The sequence below is a fragment of the Bactrocera oleae genome, chromosome 5 (assembly GCF_042242935.1).
Source record: "Bactrocera oleae isolate idBacOlea1 chromosome 5, idBacOlea1, whole genome shotgun sequence".
Lineage (NCBI taxonomy): Eukaryota > Metazoa > Arthropoda > Insecta > Diptera > Tephritidae > Bactrocera > Bactrocera oleae.
Window position 1 is genome coordinate 42,079,688 of NC_091539.1, and position 24,020 is coordinate 42,103,707.

Here is a 24,020-nt window from a genome sequence, read left to right on the forward strand (position 1 = left end):
CCAGTGAAGTTTGAAAATTTTTGCAAACTAATACTAACCTCAACATTATATTTATTTTAAACGAGATTGAAATTGCCAGCGAATGTAAGCTGATAAATACACATTTACCTAAACATTTGCTTTAAAATAGTATGATATGAGTTCTACACAGGTTAACTGTTAATTTAATTGTTAAATGACAGTTAAGTTATTTAATCTGGCGACTAACACATTGTATACATTTTTTGTAAGCAAAAATTTTATGAATTTTCATAAAACCGGGCACTGACCGTCGCAGTATTTTGTAATGATTGATTCAACTCATGCATGCTTACTTCTTCATTACATTCATATCCTTCTAAATTACCTATTCATAGTATGCCTATAATTTCGCTTTTTTTATAAATGATCGGTGTAGCGATTCGAGATGCTTTAGACATATCCAGCTGCCTGTCCGTCTGTCTGTATATACGCTAACTAATCCTAAGTTTTAGAGATATCGATTAAAATAAAGTCCTTGTGTGGGAAAACTTTTTAGTTGACAAGATATCTTCATGAAATTTGGATTAGATTATTGTATAAGGCAACTGACAAATTGTTTAGATAGCACCACTATAGCATTTAGCTGCCATACAAACTGAATGATCAAAATCAAGTTAAAGTTTTTCATAATATACAAGTATATTTTATTTTAATTTTGTATTGACAGAGTAACCAACCAAAGGAGGTATTGTTAGAAGATATTCCAATGTATAGATATTCCAAAATATAGAAAATACTCTTCGCTACAAAGGCTTTCAAATAAGTGTTAAAATGAGGTCTAACCCTGAACAGGGTTCTCAAAATTGTTCTTTTATATTTTGTATATCATGCCAATTGAACAAGAATCAAAACACAAAAACAATTTTTGAATTTCATGTTCTAATGTACACGACATTTCTGTATCCTTCTGCATTTATATAATAGTTTTACTGATTACATACATACATAAAACAAGTTGGTGACACCATTTATAACCTCTTTAAAACTTGAATTCGTCTTTACCTTGGACAGAACTACTTTTCAGGTTAGGTTAGGTTAAGAGGTGATGGTAACAGCGATCTCACTTGGAAAGCGTAGAACGCCGTTCCGTTGTAGTACCTAAAAATCCTATATAATAGATCATAAAACCCTTACAAGTCGACAAAGCGCTTTGAGCCTTTCACAAATTTGTTGAGAAGGCTAATGTCAGTATCGGTTAGGTATTCTGGTTCGTCGAGGTAAGACTGCAGAAATGTTTCAATGTCGTCGACCAGCCTAAGCGCACGCGAAGTCCATTGGTCAAGTGATAGAACGCAGTGGAGATCCAACTCAGCCACGTTCCACATATGAGCGATGCAGGGTGCTCCCTCTGCTTAGCTCATTGGCTTTGCAGTTACCAGCGATTCCCCTAGTAAAGACAATCTCTTCCATCTCGGAAGATAAAGTAGCTTGATGCTGTTTCTAGTGAGGGCGGACACTCCTTGACTAGCTAAGAGCACACAGTTAGCGAACTCAGTGCTAGTATTGTTGCTTTGCTGTTGGAAAGAATGCTCACCTCCCTGAAAGAGGCTGCACTTTGCTCTACCGCCACCTTAATATCATTCACTTCTGCCTGAAAAACACGACAGTAATCCGGTAGCCTAAGGCTTAGATTGACGGAGATCTCCTTGCAGAAAACTGCCCATCTAACCTTTCCTCCTAGTTTTGCCCTTCTAGTTTCGAACGATCTATAACTAGACAATTGTATCATGATATTATAACATTTTTAGTGAAATAATTTTTGACATAAATTCTAAATGTTTATTTTTCGTGTAGTTCTTATTTGTACTATAGTTCAATATGCAAATATTTATATTTAATCTTTTCACTTTCCTATGTTTATTTTAGTTTAATTGCCTTCAAACAGTTTTGCTGAAAGTTTTCCTTTTAAATTTATTTGAATCTTTTATTTTCAGCACAATTTTGTTTCTATTGAATTAATAACGAAATTAGTGTTACTTTTAGTGCGTATATTTAATATTCTCTTTTAAAAAAGCATAACAGTGTCTATCCGAATATATCACTGCATGTCCGTGCAGATATAGACTTTAACCGTGTGTGCGTTTTGTTGCTTTATCACCAATAAAATGTTGAAACTATATGTCAGAGCGCATGCAGGTACGAAACTCATACATCCCGTGGGTCCATCAACGCACCACCACTAGCTTACTTCTGCGCTTACTCACTTCATACGAATGCATGTAAGTGCCGTGTGATAACAAATTTTTAATTCGGTTTCAATGTATTGCACATAGTATTAAAATGCCGAGGGCTGATGCTTTTAGAGTTTCCATTGAATTTATATTCCGCAAAAAATAAAGGTTGAAGGGAAAACAAAAAATAAGCTGAGCGCAGTCATTTCACTGACGATTGAAAGAATATTTGTGTGGCAGCGCTAACATAACAAAAATGAAACTTGGCAGGTATTAATCGATTAAGCAATAATATTTTTGTGCACAGCTGTTTTCGTTAGATCGAACTTTTTCTTTTATTTTTACTACCAACATAAGAACATAAAAAACAACCAGGCGGCGCATACTTTCACTTGGGAGCTTGTTCATCATAATAAAAATCATTTTGCTGGCTTCAGTTAAGCTTGATGGCACAAACAGAAAGAGAGGTGAAATATTTAGACAATGCAGATGATGCGAACGAAGAATTTCGGGGACGGTAAATTTTTTAACTTAGCCAAAATAAAAAAATAAGAAGAAGCCACAAAACATACCAAAATAAAGCGCAGCCCAACACAGACGAGCATTGCCGTCCGTTACAAGCAGTTCAAAGCTAAGCGTGGCGACGCGTAGCCTTTACTCTGACGCAAAACACTTTTACTGCCTTTTCCACTTAACATTCGGTGGAGAAATTGAGGAAATTGAATTGTGCGCATTGCAATTTGCCGTAAAGAAGGTAAAACGTTAGCGAGGGTGAAATGGAGAAAGCGGCGCGTCAGGTGCAAATGGACTCAAATTTCGTTGGGCTTTCGTTTATGCTTACAAAAACATATGTACATATATACGTGCGTATTTGGGCTTTTGTGTATTAGAGACGTTTTGGTGGTTGTTAAAAGGTTTCAGACATCACTGAGATTGTCTTTTCGCAGTGCGCTTGTTCGGGAATTTATGAAAGTTCATATTTACGTTTTTATAAGAACACAAACACATATATAAAAGTATATATTGTATATGTATATAATCTCGTTTATAAGTAAGAAAATAAATATAGTGAAGAAATGAGAAACGTCGTCAAAAAAATTTTAAAATGTTTCCTTTTCATCAAGAGATTTTAACAATAATACTAGTGGCATAGAAAAATGGGGAGGACTCACCAAAGCACACAGAGTTAGCGAAGCCAAATAAATATATTCGTGTGCGGTAAATGAAATGGAAAGCCAACAAGTGGCAAAGGCAGCAGTGATGATTTTTAAATTAAACAATGACAAGCAAAAGCAAATACTTACAACTATAAATGCTGATCATGGCGAAAGCATGAATTTTGCTTTTGGAAGTATATAGCAGATGGGACATTTATGATTATGAAAAGCCTTGTTATTGGGTTGTAGATAAAATTAACCTTTTCAATTCTTATTTAATTATCTCTTCTCTTACTTGCTTTGTACTTCTCTTTTAATATATTTTCTCGCCAGCTGCGCATCAGAGCACCACCTTAGTAAACGCTGAGACCAGTTAAATATTATTTTTGTTAGTTCGGTTTGAAACAACACAACCTAAAGTGTTGCTACCTTTCTGAGATTTAAGTACCCAATTTAATTTAAATTCGATAATATTAATAGTATTTTAAAAAGGGTTGCCACTTATTACAAACTTTCAATTCAATAAAATTTATCAGTTAAACGAAACAATTGTAATACGGATATCAAAGTAAAAGTTTGACACCTGTTCGATATATAAAGGAACCCTTTAATATTATATATTCTCGCAATAGTGCTGAACGAGGGTATTGAAAGTAATCACCGATTGTTCTTACCAAATCACATTATGCTAATCAAAATTGTACCGGTATGAAATGAGCGTTTTTTTGTGAAAATACTAATTTTGAATGGGAAAGTAAAAAAAATGGATTCAAAGTATTGACTATTGCTTTTTACACATTTTGACCACCTTTCTGGCAATCAGATACAATACCTAATTTGCAACTTCTGCGTAGGAATCGAAGTGCTGCTCAGTCAATGCCCATCGATGAAAACAAATGGTAATTGGAAGACCTCCGAGCTGCTTTGTGTGCAGGTGCATTGTTGTGTAACAAAAATACTTTGCCGTGTCTTCTGAATCATTCTGGTCGTTTTTTGATCAATGCATGGTTCAAATTGATCATTTGTTGTCTGTAGAGATATTAGTATTAACAGTTTAACCAGGTTTTAGAATCTCGTGATATACCTCATTGATCTGTTTTTGCATTCGCTGTTGATGGTTGTACCGGATTAACCGGGATGCAAAACTGATTTTCTTTCGTGTCTTTGAAGTAAAATTTCACAAGTGTTTTTTCGGTTTTCCATTTGTCTTTCATTTAATTCATGTGGCACCCATTTTACACACTTTTGGATTTTTCCCATAGCCTTCAAATGGTCTAAAATTGTTTATTGTGCAACATTTTAATTGGCTGGCATTTGCTTTTGACTCACAGATTAATTTTCATTCAATATTGCTTGCAGTTCGGAGTCTTCAAACTCTTTTGATGGTCTTCCACGTTATTTATTTCTCACATTAAAATCATTATCTCTGAACCGTTGAAAACAAAAAATTAATGCTTTCCGTAAATCATCACTTTCCTGTACAAAATTTTACATTTTCAACACAATGAAAAAATATGATGTTCAATAACTGTAAGGTTATTGATATGTTTCACAGACGTAATGCCAACCAAACAGAAAAAAGGGGTGGCTCGTTCACAATAAATGTTCCCTACTAACACATCTGTATCTTAACACTCACTTCATGCCTGGTATATTTCCGAATACTGATATTAACAATACAAAATTACTACCAAGCTATTTTCCCGGAAGAGTGAAGAGGAACCGAATTTGACTCAAATCCATCAAGTTAGGTATATAATTTCTCCAGAAAAATACAGTATCAAGACCAAGGCCCATGTATAAGCTTGTTTTATTATACTTATCGTTTTATTTAAAGTTTCTGACGTTGTTCGTTAAACAGTTATTGAGCACTACTAGTTTCAAGTATAACCGGTATATATCAAACGGGCACGGTTAATCACATAATGGTATTATCGTCAACTCGCTAATATTATTTGCGATACTTAATAACGTTTAGCGTTTTAGATGAAATCAATAAGTTTTAGCTTCAACAAATTACATAAGAGCTCAATTGTATAATTCAATAATGAAAAATCCTCGAAGCCAATTTAAAACACAAGTACATATTCATAATAATCTGTTTCTGTGCGCGTGTACATAGATTTGCTGCGGCAACTAGCAATCGTTGCAAAAATCAACACCTAAAATCGTTAATGAAAGCAATTAAAATTTAATTATCTTTGCTTGCCACATCGAACAATTCTTATATTTCCCTCGGCAATACACCAAACCATTAGGACAAAAATAAAACACAAATCAATGTACGAATGTATTGCAGACTCTGTGTATTTATATTTATATGTATATCTATATATAGATGAGAAAGCGAGTACTTCATTTCATGAAAACTTTGTCGAAAGGTAAAGATGTGCGAAAAGCGAAGAAGCAATTTCGCCAAAGGCTAAAAAACAGAAATAAATTTAAGGAGTTTGTAGTAAAATTGCTGAAAATGATAAGGTATGGAAGTGGCAAAGAGCAGCAAAGCGGCAATCGACACGAAAAAATGTTGCTAAGACTTTAGTAAGCGTAAAATTAGAAGAAATATCCAAAGATCTCAAGACAGTCATTAAAGTTTGTTTGCGGCAACTTTCACCCACGTATACCATATATACATTTTGAAGTTTAACTTGCGGATTAGTTGGCAAACTGATAGCCAGCTAAGTGTATACTTAAGGTAATAAGAATGATTACGGTATATTTTTAATTTTCTTAAGTCGTGAGTAAGTGCTGCTAAAAGTGGAAGGTTTATTTTTTAGTAGTCGCGTATTTTCATTTTCAATTAAATACTTATAAATAAATATCGAATATCGTTTTTCGAGCTTTGACCTTCACGCCAACAGACTTACAGTTTTTTTATAACTCTACTATTTGAATCGTCTAATAATTGTTGTTTTATACTTGTAGTTAAGGTTTTGATACAAATGAGAGAGAGAGTTAGGAAATATACTCTGAAGATGACGTCTGCAGTAAATGAACATTCCCAAATCTCTGATGTTATTGTTATGGTTATAGCAGTATAAAACATTTCCCAAGTATTCACCTATAGTAACAGTTCCTAGCATTATATCATATAAGTATCAGTTCATTCCGGTTACGTAGACCCGATTGTTCCAGGAACAGTTCGGTAACATCTAAACTAGTTATCTAATATTAGTTTGGTCGGAACATAACCCAACGCTTTGTAAACCTTAACTTTATATATTTTCAAAATCCTTGCAAGAGAAAAGATATCGAAGTCCTTTCCGAGTCTAACCATTGCATAACTGATATTGTAGATGTGGTTCTTAACCGATCACGATCTGTTTAGTTGCCATATGCTGAGTCTTACATAAGTTGACACAAGCCTTTGGCATAACAAAAGCAGTGATACATGACAAAGTAGAATAATATTTATACACAACTCAAATATATCTCGGTTTGTACAGGGTCATGATCTATGAAACAGAAATGTAATTTAATGCAGACTCTGAAGGAAACAAATGATTACATAACTAATATTACACTGAAAAAAAGTATTATTTTTTTGTTTTATGAAGTTTCTAAACAGTTTCCTACTAATTTGACGTCGCTGATTTCATGATTTCAAATTTACTATCAGTTTCTTTCTAGCAGCTCTAGTTTTAGTGATAACATACAAGTACTTTTTGAAATATCATTACTAGACTTAATTAAATTAATTTTTAGGGAAAAAATTACTAAATTTCATAAATAAACCGCTATTTCCACATTAAGAAGAACTTGTATAAATAATCCTTGCTGACTATATGTTTACAGAATGACGTTTAAATGCGTCTGATTCTATAAAAAAAACGCTATTTTTATGAAGAAAATAAAATACGTGGAACATAACTGACTGATATGCCTCGACTTAGAAATGGTAAATTTTCTTGTTACCCAACAAGGAGGATATCCCTATTTCATGTGCTTATGGGATAGCCGAGCTAAGCCAGAACACTGGACTAAAAAAGTTTGGCCTTTGGAAGTGAATTTGTACCGGGTGGTATGAATGTGATGAGTGCCCCTTTAGTAGCCAAAGACCGCATTATATTACCCCCTCTTCATATAAAGTTAGGTCTGATAAAACAGGTTGTAAAAGCTCTAAGCAAAGATGTTGTGGAAGGAATATTTTAAATATATCAGTAAACTATTTCGCTTCCTGAAAATGTAGGCGACTTAAGCGAAAAACAAGGAGAACGCTTTCATCAAAATATTCGCACTATGGAACAGCGATACTAGGGTCGTTGTAATGCATTGGAGCATTCCATATAAATCTGATGTTTCTACTCATGCATAAAAGCCCTTAAAGAAAGTTTATTTCATGTTAAGTAACAGCAATATATTTTTGAATCCTAAATTGTAGTATTTTTGGAAAAAAAGAGCTGCTGGAGAAATACTGACTACAGATTTGTACAAATAATCAACATGGGTAAAACTCTTTGAGAAAGTTTGTATGGTGGACGTACCAAAATATTGCTGTTGCATAGTGTCTGGTTGGGATTTATGGGGAACCATCTTTAGGATTTAGGCTCTGGCCCTACTTTTGTGATATACTTGTATTTATATTTAGTAGTACTAAGGTAAAGTAAATATAACAAGAGAAAAAATGATAACTAGGTGACCTACTTTGGTAAAAATTATGCTTAAACGTAAATATTGCCTAGAAACTACGGCCATTAACTCATTTCACCGAAGCTACTAAACAAACAAAAAAACACTTTACCAAAATCAAATTTTACATAAATGCAAAACATTTCGAAATTCAGCAATTCAATCGAACACATTTGGTGGAAGCAAAACTTTCCAACTATTTACACCAATAAAGCGCACAATCAGTTCGTACGAAATCTATGAAAATCAACAGTCACGCTGCCAATCTTGCCACAATTATAAAAGCACAAACAACCACGTGGCTGAAAACAAACAAAAAAGAAGTGAAAGAAAGCCAACACTCGCAGCCGCTGGGCAAACAATGAAATTTCTCATAAATATTTGCACATACACTTAGCCTCCTTTTAGGCGCTGCTCCAGCACAACAAACGTACAGTGTACGTGCCATTTAACCGCAAGTGCCACATTGTAGAAGAGGAAATTTATTAAGCTTTTACCCTACAGCAACGACGGCTGCTCATGCACAGCCACCGAATAAATATGCAAAGTGTAATGCGAACATGTCGTGGCGCCTCAATGTATGCAACGATACAACTCACTTGCCTCCGGAAACAAGCGAATGCCTACAATTGTGCTATGATACACATGTGATGCTACTGTAAATCAGCAAGTGGTTTGAGCTGATATGCTGGCCTAAAAACATATAGCATTCCGCCGAGCTCGTAAACTGACAACGACACACATGTGAGCTCAACTTTATCAGGGAATTTTGTGCAGACCGCCTAGATTTTTAGAAATACTAACAAAATTTTATCTCTAACTACTTTTGCTGCAGCCATTTTATTTTTATTGTTCAATGATAGTAGATGGCTTAGTACTGTAGAAAGCCAAATTTTTCGTGAATTGTCTCATTAGAAACACTTGTTGTTACTTTTATTAGAATTAATATTTATTTAATTTAATTAAGCTAATAAAACTTTGCATACGATCAAAAGAGGGTTTGGCAGGGGCAGGTGGGTAAGTGTACTCGTATGACTCTCACGCTATGGCTTGTGTACTCCTGCCTCAGCTGCGAAAATAATGCAAACCTTTTTGCGAACGTAAATAAAATTCTTAATAATTTTTTGACAAAAAAATAAATCCTTAGGAAAAATCATAATTTCGCCCATATACCAAAATTATACAATTCCAATACTCGAAATAAAAGCTTAAAAGATCAAAGCATTAAAAACACATCGGAAAAATCAGTTGAGGATTGAATTTTCATTTCGCTCATACTCATCTAGGCTATGAGTTATGGACAATTGAAATTATGAAATTTTAAGATTATCATAATTATGACTTTAATCAGCCTCAATAACTTCTATTATATCAAAAAGGAATTATTCGAAGAAATACCAACAATATTTTCAATTGAAGGTTTTTACTTGATAAAGTTCGGAATATAAACTGGTCCAGTGAAGAACATGAAATACAAGTATAGTAGAAAGATCTTAGGTAAATATAGTGAGAAGTTCATGAGGAGAAAAAACAAGAAATATATGAGTCGAAGCTCTTCAAAATTCCTGAATAGTTAAGAAAGAAAAATACGCCAAGAGCATAAGTATTTTTATTGCCACTTAAGGATGTCAGTAATCAAAACGTTAAGGTGGGTACTAAACTCCCACAACAAATGCAAGTGATTTCACAGTAGAAAATAGTCCAAAGAATGTAAGTTTAATCATTAAAATTAAAGTGTGTATTGTTAAAATTCTCAAAAAACCTATAACCTCCAAACTAAGTCAATATTCAGATCACCAAACCGTCTTCGCTGTTCATATAGCCTCTATGAAATTCATCGTAGAAAACTCATATATCGTAGAAGACTCTTATAATATAAAAATATGGGTGTAATCATAGGATTTTCTGAATAGACCTTACGAGAGTTAGGGAAAAATATGCCTGAAAATTATTTATCAAAGAATTTATGTACAGCATCTTACATTAAATTAATGGTAGTTTTCATAACACTACACCTCTATGACGCTACACTAAAAAGGTTATTCAACCTACCAATAATTGATATTGTAGTGGAAAGCTCGGCAGCGAAATCAGCTTAAAGATTGGCGGAAACATAGAAAACATACCCTCACGCTTTATTTGGAAAAGAAGTTTTAAAGTAACACACAAAGAGGGTGGATGGTGCATTGACATGTGAACCGCCAGCGGAACTTTCAACATATACACGGACGAATCAAAAGTGGCTGATGGAGTGGACACCTATTGCTCGGAGCTAGATCTCCAGCGACCCTTCAAGCTGCCGAAATACTGCAGTATCTTTCAAGCAGAAGATACATCAAAATATACGTCGATAGCTAAGCGCACATAAAGCAATAATCTGATATCACATTACCACATGAAATGTCCTTAGAAGCAGGAAAGCAGTAGATATAAGGCCGGAAAGCGCCTACTCTATAATAATAAAAATACACACTTTCGAGTTTTCAAAATAAATTATGTTTAACTTTTTGTACTTTTTTTTTTTTTTGAGTAGGAGTAAAATTGTACAAATACCAAGTATATAATATGCATCCTATTAGTTATCACCCACTTCTTTTCAGCGAAAAAGTTTTTTAGGTAATCATCATGATTATCTACATTATCGTTGTGTCGGAAGTCATTTATAAAATGACCCAAGACTCATTTATTTCTTCGCTTAAGATTTTATTCTGTGAGCCAGTTGAGAAAAGGAAAAATATTCCTAAATAGTTGCCTTGGGAATGAGCAAAAGTTTGCTTACACCTACGCTTTGGTGTGTATAAAAGAATTTCTGTTGGGTTCGAAATTCCACATTATCATACACACAGATGTATATGTGTATATAGAGTCATTTGAAAGTGTGCGTATAAGCGAGTAAAACTACACATCAGATTACCCGGCTGTAAAGTATAGGTTAAAATTAGCTTGGTAATGATATAGATACTAAGCATAACTACTCTGCAATTGAATTAAGATCTGAAAGTTTGATTTTACCTTTGAAGGTCAGTGGAAACTAATTTACTAAGCTAATTTAAATCACTATAACTACCGGTGTACACTATGCATTGAAAGTCCAATATTTTGTGTCCACGACTATATTGCCACTTAAAATGTAAAAATAATAGACTGTTTTCCCTTTTTCCTCTTTACTCTCATTTATGATCAACTCCTTACTCTTATTTTCCTTTCTTTCGAATTATAAGTTCTTATCGTCGCTTTTCCCTGCAGGGTTAATGACCAACCTTATATGTAGATGACACTTGCTCTCGCACATTTTTCGGAATCACTGCTATTGCCCGGCGCTCCATAAACTGTAACTGGCGCATTTCAAGTGGATACTTAAAAATGCGTCGAGCGTGAAACACACTTATTTATACGAGTGGGTCTCGTTCACACATCCTTACACTACCAATAAAGCAAGTAAGTGTTACTTACTATGCATTCACACTAAACAGCAACGTAACAGTTATTTTGTTTGAATTTATGAATGAAGCGGGCGAACGTGCCTAGGCTTATAGATATTATGTACATAAAAGGTGGTGGCGCAGATTGGTTTCTGCTTTTATTGATTTTAGTAGGCAATAAATTAAATAAATGTTTTAAACTACGAGCTTTTTTATACTTCTTATTAAGGTTAGTCGTTAAGAAGTTGAAGAGATTTTTCATGTAGTTCATTGCTTGAGTATAAGTTATGCATGGCACTTAAAGCATAAGCACTTCGATATGATAATATTATATTTGCCACGAATGCATAGAGCAAAATAGGAATACTAAATACAATATTTTATGGCTTATGAGGAGGGTTATTTGATGAGTTATACCATATAACTCGTATCTTTTATGTAAAAGTAATAATAATGATATATTTGTTCTTTATTCACCATACTCTAACATTGAAACTATCAACCCAAAGATTTTTGTTACAGAGCTTCAAGGTGTAATAACATTATGTAATGAATTAAAACAGTAAAACGTTTGTTTTTATTTTGTGAAAAAAATAGATTGAAAAGAAAGAGCTCGGTATATGGCATAAACTAAAAAAATTCATTGTGTAATTATTTTCAATACAAACACATTGGGCTTTACACAAACCGAACCGACATATTTTTAAACAGTTCTTAAGTAGTCCTTATTTAAGTAGAGTGAGTACGTTTGAACGCCAAATACGATAGGCCAATTTCCATTTCAATTGCCTCAACTAATTGATTTTATTTGATTATAATTATATGTATATTGAATTGTTTAGAAAAAATACAGCGATGGTATTGCAGGACATTCGTCTGTCTTTCTTATGTAGATATTTATATATGTAACGGGTGTTTTTTGTATTAAGACGTATGATTTTCAATTAGACCACATTTTTTTCGGATTTGGTCTTTTTGAAATTTTTGGTTGAATGGGTAGTGATGATAATCAACAAACCATTGTGGGGATGCAGTTACATCCTCGATGTATTAAATAAAACTTTTGGTGAGCGCATTATCGGATGGTGTAGCTTCCAAGATCGTGTGATTTAACACCGGTTGTGCGAAGTCGCACGTCTACGCAGATAAGCTCGAAACGATTGACGGCTTGGAAGAGACTTGCCCGAAATCATTTTTAAAACATATTGGCAAATCCTTATCCTCTTATTATAACAAAGCTAAAATCTTGCCTATTAATTTAAATTATATGCGTTTTGTTTGTTCTTAAAAACCACATGTCAAAAAAGCACCCTTATTATTGGAAATTCTAGATGTGAACTATTATCATCCTGATTGTCCTGCAAACAATACAAGTCGGGAACGAATTCACGATAAGTTACAAAATAACGTTAAGCCAATGGTATTTAAGGTCTGTTATTTTTACAATAGATGACTTTAGTAATTTGTATTTCAATCGAAGAGGAATTATGTTCAATGAGCGCGATACACATCGATACTGACTCTCCTGAAACTCCGAGCGCGTGGTTGGGTGGTTTTTATGCATTCTTATATGATTGATGATTTTGCTTCAAGAGAAGCTGATGAAAATCGACGGTCACAGTTGTTCGCCAATAGGAACCAGATTTTCTATGAGAGCGACCTTATGAAATACCTTTCAAAATGGCGACAACTTATCGAACAAAATTTTACATATCTAAGCTAAATCGGATATTTAATACTTCTACCACAATGATGATGATCTATGTCAAGAAACTAAATTTTCTCGAATAATTTTGAATAGTTCAAAAGAATTAATATATTTAAGAAATTATAGCATGATTTTTAAAACAGTTCTAGGCCTTCATCTGACTTAGCAACGCATGTCTAAGAAATATTATATATGAAAATGTAGACTGTGTGTTAAAAAAATGACAGCTATCTTATACTGAACCCACTGCTGAGCCGCTTTCTCAAATATATCCACAGTTGAGCAGTGTTATTCAAAAAGTCCCTAACTGTTTAACTACCCACATACAATTCAGCAGACGTTACATATACAAGTATATAATACGCTTGTATTTTGAACGCAGACTGAGGCGATTACCTGTCGCAAGCATTATATATTGTTCTAGTCAACTGTATAAAAATATTTGCGATTCCACTTTGTTGTTGGAAATTTTAAGACTTGCCCTTTATTCACACAACATTGACTTTCAAGCACGCTTTAACACAGATATGCGAAAAATCTATCAAGTACAACACAAAATCATACCCAGAAGTGTTTTCACAATGAATATGTAGATATATGGTATACCTCTTACATTAGGGTGTTCTCTATTTTCTAAGCTGATTTTTTTGCCATAAAATAATTATGCAATATAAACCACCATGTCGTATAAGCAACACTTAGTGTATACATCACTTATATGAATGCTCAGTACATTTGATGCATAACTTAAAGGAACGATTTTATGGAAAAAATCACTAAAATCTTTTTTGAAGAGCGAAGGTTAAGGTTTAAGGTTAACTTGTTTAATGCAAAATGACAAAAAGTCTCACACATGAGAAAAGATATATAATTTAGGCACGATTTAAATTGAGAAATTTAAGCTTCAGGGGGCTTTTGCAAAAAGCTTAGCTTGTGAAATAACGGACACGCTAATGTACATATATACATGTATATATGTATGGTATGTACATTGTAATACATGAATATACTTATGTATATGTATTAAATGACTATTCACAAACGAAGCAAGTAATGTTTTCTGCTACCTTCGTTCGTATATTTATCAAAGCATTTTATCACCCAAACCATTTGAAGGATTTGTTGAAAATTTTAAACGGCAACTAAGCGAGATATATTGAAAAAAAACACACACACGAGAAGCAAAAGCGAAGTAAGGGCTGGCAGGCAGGTACACGGAACACGCTGACGAACCTTTTTGACAACTCATGTGTAAAAATCGGATGAAATAAAATTTCATCGAAATGCGGAAAAAAGTGAAATTGCCTGTCTGAAGGTTATTAAAAGAAAGCGAAAGTAAAACTGTATGCGAAGTATGTCGTTTGCTTATTTGGATATCCAGCAGCGATTGTATGTGAATATATGTATGTGTTTCTTCATATATGCAGGTGTATAATTTTATGTGATTTAAGTTAAGCTAACTACCGGCTAACAAAATAGCGTACAAAACACATACATGCATATACCTATATACCTAGTGTTTGTATATGTGTGCTTTTGTAAGTGTGCATACAAGCGAACGTTAGTAGCGGATGTTAAGACTACAAGGTAATCAAAATGAAAAGCGAAGCAAGCACAATAAAAGAATATGAAAGAAAAAGACAAAACATTCCTGTCTCGCGTACACACACACATATACACTAACACATACGTTCACACACTTGCATCGAGCTCTTATTAATGCGCATTTAATACACACACGCCAGTCAAGCTGTCAGCCAGTGTGTTAAGCACTTTTAAAGCCTCCAAAAAGCAAGCATAACCGTTAAATAAAATGAAAGCAAACGCGTGCTGTGGTAATTCTTTAGGATTTGGCCTTTAATGCACTTGCACTTAGCGAGCGCTGGCAAAGGATTGACGTAAACTGGCTAATTAGACCTTTTTGTAAATAGTTTTCAATGCGTGCATATATATTAGCACATACATACACACATCTACATATATACATATTTGTATATGAACTTAGTTACATAAGCAGCAAGTCTCAAACACCCATACAAATTTTGAGCGGATAAGCTTACTCGCCGAAATTAAGCTTTTTGCTGTAATCCCTTTGAAGTTGTGTACACACATGTGTATATCTACCGTTATAAGTACAAGTGTATGTGTAAGCTACGGCTGCTATTCTTTATTTAATAATAATTGAGTAACTATTTTAGTTTTTGGTAAACTAACATGCTTACACACGAAACTTCACTTAGCAAACGCTTACATATGGTTTATAGTCTATATGAGTAAGTACATACATAAGTACTTCAGTGCTGTGCACATTTTCAAAGGGATTAAAGCACCACCATGTCAAACTCTTTTAACTTGAAAGTATTTAAATTACGAATGACATAATAAAATTCAAAAACTGTTCGTGAATTTGTAGATTATGTTGAGTTTATCCGAATTAACAGGTTTCTTCGTATATATATAGCAATTCTAAAATGTTATGGCGGGAAATAATAGAGGATTTCCTATTTTGAAGTTTTGGCTCAATTTCTTGGACTGAAGTAATAAAAATCTCAGAAATTGGTGAAGAATAAGCAAAATCAATTGATTGAAAGAAACTTAATACTTCTAGGCTTCCTAATTTGTATTTTGCTTGCTTCTCTCAGGTTCTCACTTACTTTTCAGTATAAGTTCTTAAAGCATAAATCTTAAAAATAGTTCTCGAATCAATGTTATGTCAGTAATGAGAAAAAAACGTACAATATACATAGTCTTATAGCCACTGCTATTGGTAAGTGCATCGAATAATACCTAGACTAGATATAGTGAAAGTCCAATTATTACGAGATTCATTTCAAAACTGAAAGTTTTTTTAATAAAAAATTAAATATATTCAGAATAACGGAAACAAAACCAAATTGGATAAATAAAATCGGATGGAATTAAGACCCATGATAAGTAAATACGACAAATATCCCTAAACTAGACGCTTAAATCAGACCGACAAAGGTGGTGTTATTAGCTTGCTAATATGAAGAGATAAAAATCTTTCTGATAAAAAAAAATCTGACTCTTAACCAGTCACTGTGGCTTTAGAAGATTCAAGAGTAGTCTGGACAATTTCAAGCAATTTATTAAAATATTGTATGTATTGACTCTAGACATCCAGGAAATAGCGATATTAATTGGAAGGAATGCGAAGTTTAAATATTTACATTTCCTACGAAAAAGGAAACCATATATGAAATTAGATGACTAATGGCAGATTCTCGCAAGAATTGGACTTTTCTTAATAGCATTAAAAAAGAATTATTCACAGAAAAAATTATTATCTTTTAAAATGTTACATTTACAAATTTCACTTGCTTCAAATAAATATTGCTATACATACTGCGTTGAAATAAAATATACATATTCCCAGCAAACTTTAACAATATCGCGCAAACGAAACATATGAGTAAACGAAAATGACATAATCACAGCGCAAGCCGTTTGAAAACAGCGAATCTGCCGTTTTTACGAGATATTTTCTTAGCAAGTTGCCACCTTTTTTAAAGTAAATATTATAATATTACTCATACTGATACATATGTACATATATATAATACGTATATCTTTATATTTACCTCTTAGTATGCGTATGAACATAAAAAAAACTACATGCCGTCAAAGTAAGTCTCACCTTTTTCTCACTCCTGCACGCTGAATGTGGTATTCTCAAGTTAAACATCAATATTTATTGTACATATTTGCATATAAGTATATGAGCAAGTATTTGTGCGTTGTTTGCAAGTTCAAGCAATTCTCTTCTCATTGCGTAACATACTGACTTAGTAGCACTAAGAGCCCCATAACCATATTTTCTGCATGCAAATCAATTCCACATTTCTACGTCAATACTAACCAGAAAACCTGTACACTAATATTTATGTATAAAAGTACTCTGCAGTCATAAACTAATAGACAACTAGTAACATATGAACCACAAGCCCAAGTAGACAGCACACTTTTCTCTAACGAAGCAATTGATATTTTTTGTATTGGCAACTCGAAAGATCTCAACTATTAGCTTTCGTCCAGAAATGTATCATGTATGATATATTCACAAATGTCTTGTTCAACATGTATTTCCTATACCACCTTTAATTGAAATTGGGTTCAAGGTTTTCAAAATTTTATTGGAAAAATATTAATTCGATCACCAAATAATGCACCAATTTTCCGGACAGTTGTAGACTGATATTCTTCCTGATTACTTTAATGCCCTGCAAAAACTACAACAAGTCCGGGACGAGTTCACGATTTGTTGGCCAAGAACCTTAAACGAATGTGACTATAGATGATTTTATTTAAGGTCTAATAAAAGAAATTCCGTATTTTCCCAATAGATGGGTTTGGCAATCTGTATCTCAATGTTTCAATCAATTATATTTCATGAAAGACTAGCCAGAAGCTCCTGCAGCTTAGTTGGGAAGCTCTTATGCATCCACTTATAGTCCGGACCTGGCACTAAGTGATTACCACCCATTCCTGTATATGACGAATAATTTTGATTCAAGAGAAGCATGTGAAAATCGACAATACCAGTTGTTTGCCAATAGGAACAAAAGTTTATATGAGAGTGGCATTTAAATTACCTTCAGAATGGCAAAATGTTATCGAATCAATCGTTGCGTATTTGCGCTAAATCAGATCATTCTTACTATGGCCAAAAAAGCATTCAATTTAGTTCAAAAATAATAATAATACTAGCCCACATATTTACCGAAATATTCCCCTTTTCTTTAAGTATGTTCTATGAAAACACTAAATGTAACTTTTTGTAAGAAGCTAAATATTTTCAGGTTTTATGGACCAATCATCTTTTATTCCATTCTCTCGACTTCTAACATTTACAACTATATAGTTATTATATGATTATATTCATTTGGGACTAATTAATGCCCAATTGTATTTTAACGATATGTATTCGAGACTTATTCATTCCCAATTGTACCCTATAGGGAAAAAAAGACGGATGTACTCTCTTACTTGATTACTTGCAAATTTTTTTGTAGGGTGTGAACAATGTGCTGCTGTCCCGTGTGAGGCCTATACTATAAACATTTTTACAAGTATTCTTAACGGAAATTCATTCCACATCACAAATTATGCAAATCATACACTTTTTGACTTCACATACACCTACAAGTCATATGTATGTAGTAAGTATTTGTATACAAATACATTAGCACAACATTTGTTGGATATTGAATAAATTTACAAGTATTGAGTAACAAGTAAGGAAGGACTAAGTTCGGCTGAAACCGAACCTTTCATACTCTTGCAACTTCCAAGAAGCGATCGCCGGAAATAGCTTCAGTTGTTGACAAAACAAAAATTTTTAAGTGTTACGAAAGAATTCAAAATTCATTGTTCGACGAAATTGTGAATGGCTGGAAAATTAATGAAATCGGGTGTGAAAATATTGCTTATTATATAACTTAATAATATAATTTTAATGGAATGGGAAATTATATTATACAGTTATATTATAGGCAATATTTTCACAAAAATTCACAGTTATTTGAAAAACACGATATCTCATTCTCATTAAGATAACCCACATTTATGCGGTATAAAGTCAATTCGAAAATCTTTATATTAGATATATGTTCGCATCCCATTTTTGACATACAATTATGCTTTCATCAGGAAAGGCTCCCCTTTGCCTTTCAATAATATATCTCACAGATTGCCCAATATTTTCAATAAAATGTTCGCTGTGGGAACTGTGGGAAAAGTTCCATTTTGACTCCGATTTTGACAATTTTTGATCATAAGGTGGCACACTTTAAAGACCCTACTCGTGCAAAAGTGTAGCTCCATATATTCATTGGTGCTTAATTTGTATACTGAAATGTGAAAGAATCACATGGAATTTAAAATTGTGTTTTATGAGAAGTAGGCGTGTTTTTTGACCGATTTCGCCTATTTTCTCACTGTAATGTAGGACTGTCAGGACAATAATACCTACCGAATTTGGTTGAAATTGATGGAATAGATCCCGAGGTATGGGGTTTCGCACTTTTAGTAGTTTTTAACAAAACCGTTATTTGTGGAGTGGACGAGATTAAAATCAAAATTCACACCCGTTTTCACAAGGGTTTCATTATAGCTTTGCCTAGGAGATATGTAGATTAAACTTGTTAGAGGTCGGGGCTACGCCCACTTTAAAAAAAAAATTTCAGCCCTAAATATATTTTAATGTGGAGCTTAGTCATACAATTTTATAGGTTTTCTATTAATGGCGTTTTGTGGGCGTGGCTTAATTTAAGGTGATACAAACAACCGTTAGGTGAACAAAAATATTATCCTCTCTAGCAACATGTTGCAAGAGTATAAAAAACGCAAATGCATATGTAATATACATACCACAATTATAGAATGTATGTATGTGTGTCTGTATATAGTGTGCCCGTAATCAGTTTTGTTTTCTTCAAAAAGAAAAAAACGAAAACCAAAGCAATAAAATTGCCAATGGCATTTATGTTTCGATTCCTTTGTCAAAATGAAGTATTATGGCAAAGTTACAGCGAAGGTCAATAAAAGTGATGGTAGAACGGTGAAAGTGCACTATTTTATTTTACACAGAAATACATTTAACTTACTTGCGCACAAAGGGCGATCCACCTTGTGAAGGTCAAAGCACAAAGTGTTGACGGCACACGTGTCAATTCAAGCAAATCTGAAAAAAGACATAAAATATTTATGGAATTAAAGTTTTACACAATAACACATTAAAATCATTTTGGGCTAACCGCCAGCTAACAGCTAACATTTTATATATTTCTGGCAAAATGAGAACTATTATTTCATTCAGCCATTAATTAGTTTTAGTTTTGTGCTTGATTAACTTTATTTTTCTTGCAACAATGCTTGAGACTGTGTCAGCTGCAGATGCGCCTGAGGGTTTGGAAAGTGGGTTTTATTCTACAACTACACAATAAAGCATGCAACCCAACCAAAACTATTTCTTTTCAATTATTCGCATTTACGGAAAAAATATAGCATGCGATATTTTATGTTAATTATTAGCTGCAGGAATAATTAAATAAATGTATTTAAACAATAAGTTTTTTTAATCTCTAAAAGTTAGTGAGAGATTAATTAAGATTATTTCTTACTTCAATTTCAGATGAAATTCTCAATTATAAAAAGAGTGAAGCCGCGAACCAAATACTATATAACTATAGCGAGCATATCGACTATTAGCGCTATGATTTCGGCAGGTGTGCACAAAGTCAGGGGATTCCTTTTAGAGATTTATTAATAATATCAATATTCTACAATATAGATCAAACTGAGATATATGCAATATACATTCTGTAGATAAAACTTAAAAAATAATGTTACTTATTCCTTAGGATATGCAAATTCATTTCATAAAAAACTCTTAATTCGTGATTCAAATTTAGCTAACTGTGACAGCCAAAAATTACAAGAAACACATTTTATAACAAGAAAAAGCTTTAACACCATTCACATATACAAAAATTACTAACAAGAATTTTGATCCGTCAGTTTTTATGGCAGCTATACCCCATGCCCAATTTCTTGAATATATCTCATCAAATGAAATAGCTTTTCATACAAGCACTTTAATCCGATTGTTCAGTTTGTGTGGCAGTTATATGCTATGGTGGTTCGATATCGGGCACTTGAGAAATGAGCTTCAGATCGATATTTCAAAAACTAAAAGACTAATTGTATACTTTGAATAATTCGTATACATATATACAGTCAGATAGACAGACGGGCATTATAATCCACTTAGCTTGTCACGCTGATCATGTATATATATTTTCTATGGTGTCTTTATGTGTCCTTAAACTTAATATACTCTGTTCAGGGTATAAAAATTGAAAGAAAACAGAAAGTACTGGATTGGTAATTGTGGAATCTGTAAGTACCACTATTTTACGGCTAATTTTTACTAAAACTTCTCCATTATCCATATCCTTAGTTTAGTAACGTCATATGGCACACCGTCATGACCTTTGATACCCATTTTAAACCAAGCCAACCAACAACAAACTGTATCTCATTTTATATCTTTTCCTCAGAAAATAAATATTTTGGACTATTATTTGGAGAAAGGCCTATTACTTTGTTTTACCGAATATTTCTGATTATACCATCTGCCTCTGCAGATATCTGCATATTCGAAGGATCTCAAAACTCTTCTTCTACGAAAAATATGGCCTTCAACTTTTTGATTTTTTATTGTTTAGACATTGATGTATTATGAATCTGATATGGATTCTTAGTTAGCTATATATAAAAATTTTGTTTCTTAAGTTCACAAGGTAGTTCAAAATGGGGCGATTGGAAATACGCTATTGCTACAAGTAATGTCTGGGTATTATAATATTATAAAGTCTGTTTTTTTTTATATGTATGGTTTTCAATGCGGCAATACTTTTATCGGAGTTGGTCTTTTTAACAGCTGTTACTTAATTTATACTCAACAGGGCTTGTCATTTCATAATGAACAGAAATACTCCGGAATAAAGTTTGCAAATTATGCAAATTTTTAAATAAAATAATGGTTCCTTTCGTGGGACTAATCGCCCGCTGCGTCCAATATTGGGCCGACTTAATCACACAGCAGTGTCGGTAATTCGAGCAACCATGGATCTTTTAGTCACCCTCTACTCTATTTCTGCTGTGGAGTAGAATATCGAAAACGATCCAAATGAATCCATCCGCCATCGCGCGCAACAATTCCACTTTATGGAAAATTTTGCGAAACAATCTTGGTTTGCGGGCTTACAAAATTCAACCCGTGCAAGAATTGAAGCCGAACGACCCTCGAGTCCGTCGCAGGTTCGGTGAAAGAGCCCAAAGCAATGAAGCTAATTTTTGGTTGAATGGGTACAGTAATAAAAAAAAATTGTTGAATTTGGAGTGATGATAATTCACAAGCCATTGTTGAGACGCCGTTACATCTTCAAAAATTTACTGTTTGGTTTTGCTCATATTTCTTCAAAACTGAATGTGAATGTGGAAGATCTTTGGTTCCAACAAAATGGAACCACCGCTGGACTAGTTTTTCTGGGATTATGTTAAGTCGCTTGTCAACGCAAATATGCCCGAGACGATTGACACTTTAGAAGACAATATTCGGCTATTCTTCAATTATTTGTAACAATCCGTTGCCACAGCCAACGAGTATGAGAGTATGATTGACCTTTCATTAGCTTAGTCCACTCGAACAAGAATTCCATAAGAAATTATTTTCAAAGGTTTTCTAAACGTAAGTTCTAGAATACGATAAACTTATGTAAATGATTGTTTTTTAATAAACGATATCAAACGTTCGAAGAGTAAGCTCTACTTTTTCCTATCAATACTTTAAGTGCGATTTAAAGGGTATTTTTAAATACCATTTATTGTCATGGAAGTGCGGAAATTTCTTTAACATTCCAAGGACTTAAACAGCATACGGAGCTGAGCCCAAAACCGATAACAGAATTTTAAAGTATGGGCTAGCAACATGTATCACTGCATGTCAGCAGAAGTAACAATAGGAATGAAATCTAGATCCATAAATCACAAGACTTTTAGCGCTTTCGATTAAACTAATCAAATCCATAAAGAGAAAAACGAAAATAACTTTCCAAGTCAACAAAACAAAAACACACAACAGTACAAACCGTATTTTCTAATACATACATATATACATATGTTTTTACCTACTTTCAAGCACTGCTGGCTCATATCAGTATAAAACGGGAAAATATTGCCAAAGTAAAAGTGTAATTTATATGCAAAATAGCCGAATTTGGCTTAAGAAATTCTGAAAATGCCACCAAAGCAAGTTCGGGAACTTGCAGAAGAGTGAGACCGACAGACATGGTACTGACTAACTGACTGTGGTGATGACAAACTGGTTGAAATGATGAAAAAACACTTTTGAATGTACATTTCAACGAGCTTGAAAAAATTTGGTTGCGCAATGAAGAAATCAAGCGAACTGTACACTGGCTGAAGTCGTGCGTTGGCTAATATTTATACGTAATGTTGGCTGGCAAGAAGCATGCAGTAAGTGTCTTGTTGTGAAGTGTGTTGTGGAAGGATTCTAGAAAAAATATTGTTGAAAGCAAACAAATTTATAATTTATATACTTCATTTTGAATTTTTGAAGTTCAATAAACACATATATTTGTATGTGTTTACACTGATGATTGAACTGAATTTGAAACTGGTTTGCCAAATGCCTTCTTTTCGCTTAAATTGTTGGTTAAAATATTTGAATGTTGATAGACTTGTATTTTGAACTTGAGTAGCATTTACAATTTCATTAGTTTGGCTGAACTCAAAGCAATCTCTAATCTCATATACATATACGTATATACTATTTAAACTCACATTTTCAACTCGAGATTAACATTGCTTCAGAATTAAGCCTTAACACGCTAGAAGCTCTTACTTAGGAATATTACTCCAGTGCAAACTTAATAAAAATGAAAGGTATACAAGAGTAAATACACACAACAGCAAAGACGATCTGTTGACGCATATTAAATTTATTAAAACATTAATTCGTAAGTAAAGTGGATGGAGTGGAATACGAGCTAAAAAGTAAATCAGGAATATTATAAATGAAAACTCATAATACACCTGTGTCAGCTAGCAAAAGAATTTATGAAACAGCACTTAAGTAAGAATATATATTACAAATATATTTATTTCTATCTCAAAGTTAAATGTGTATGCATAGAAGCATGACATCTGCCATTACTAAGGCTATGCTGGTGTGTATAATTTGCACTAACATTATACATTCAGAAGATAATTTTTAATATTTGTTGTTAAAATTTTTCAAATGTTTTTAGAAATGAAATTTCTTACTACAGGTTGGTTCATAAATGATTTTTTACAATTAAAAAAT

General features: G+C 33.2%; 1 protein-coding gene across 3 annotated transcripts in view; it reads right to left on the reverse strand.

Moving 5' to 3' along the window:
- LOC106617625 (uncharacterized) overlaps window positions 1–24,020 on the reverse strand; it is a 115,778-nt gene that overhangs the window by 60,289 nt on the left and 31,469 nt on the right. For all 3 annotated transcript variants that reach the window (XM_070109648.1, XM_070109651.1, XM_070109650.1), the window contains one exon: window positions 19,735–19,811. The gene's annotated coding sequence lies outside the window, so the exon portion shown is untranslated. The remainder of the gene's footprint in view (window positions 1–19,734; window positions 19,812–24,020) is intronic.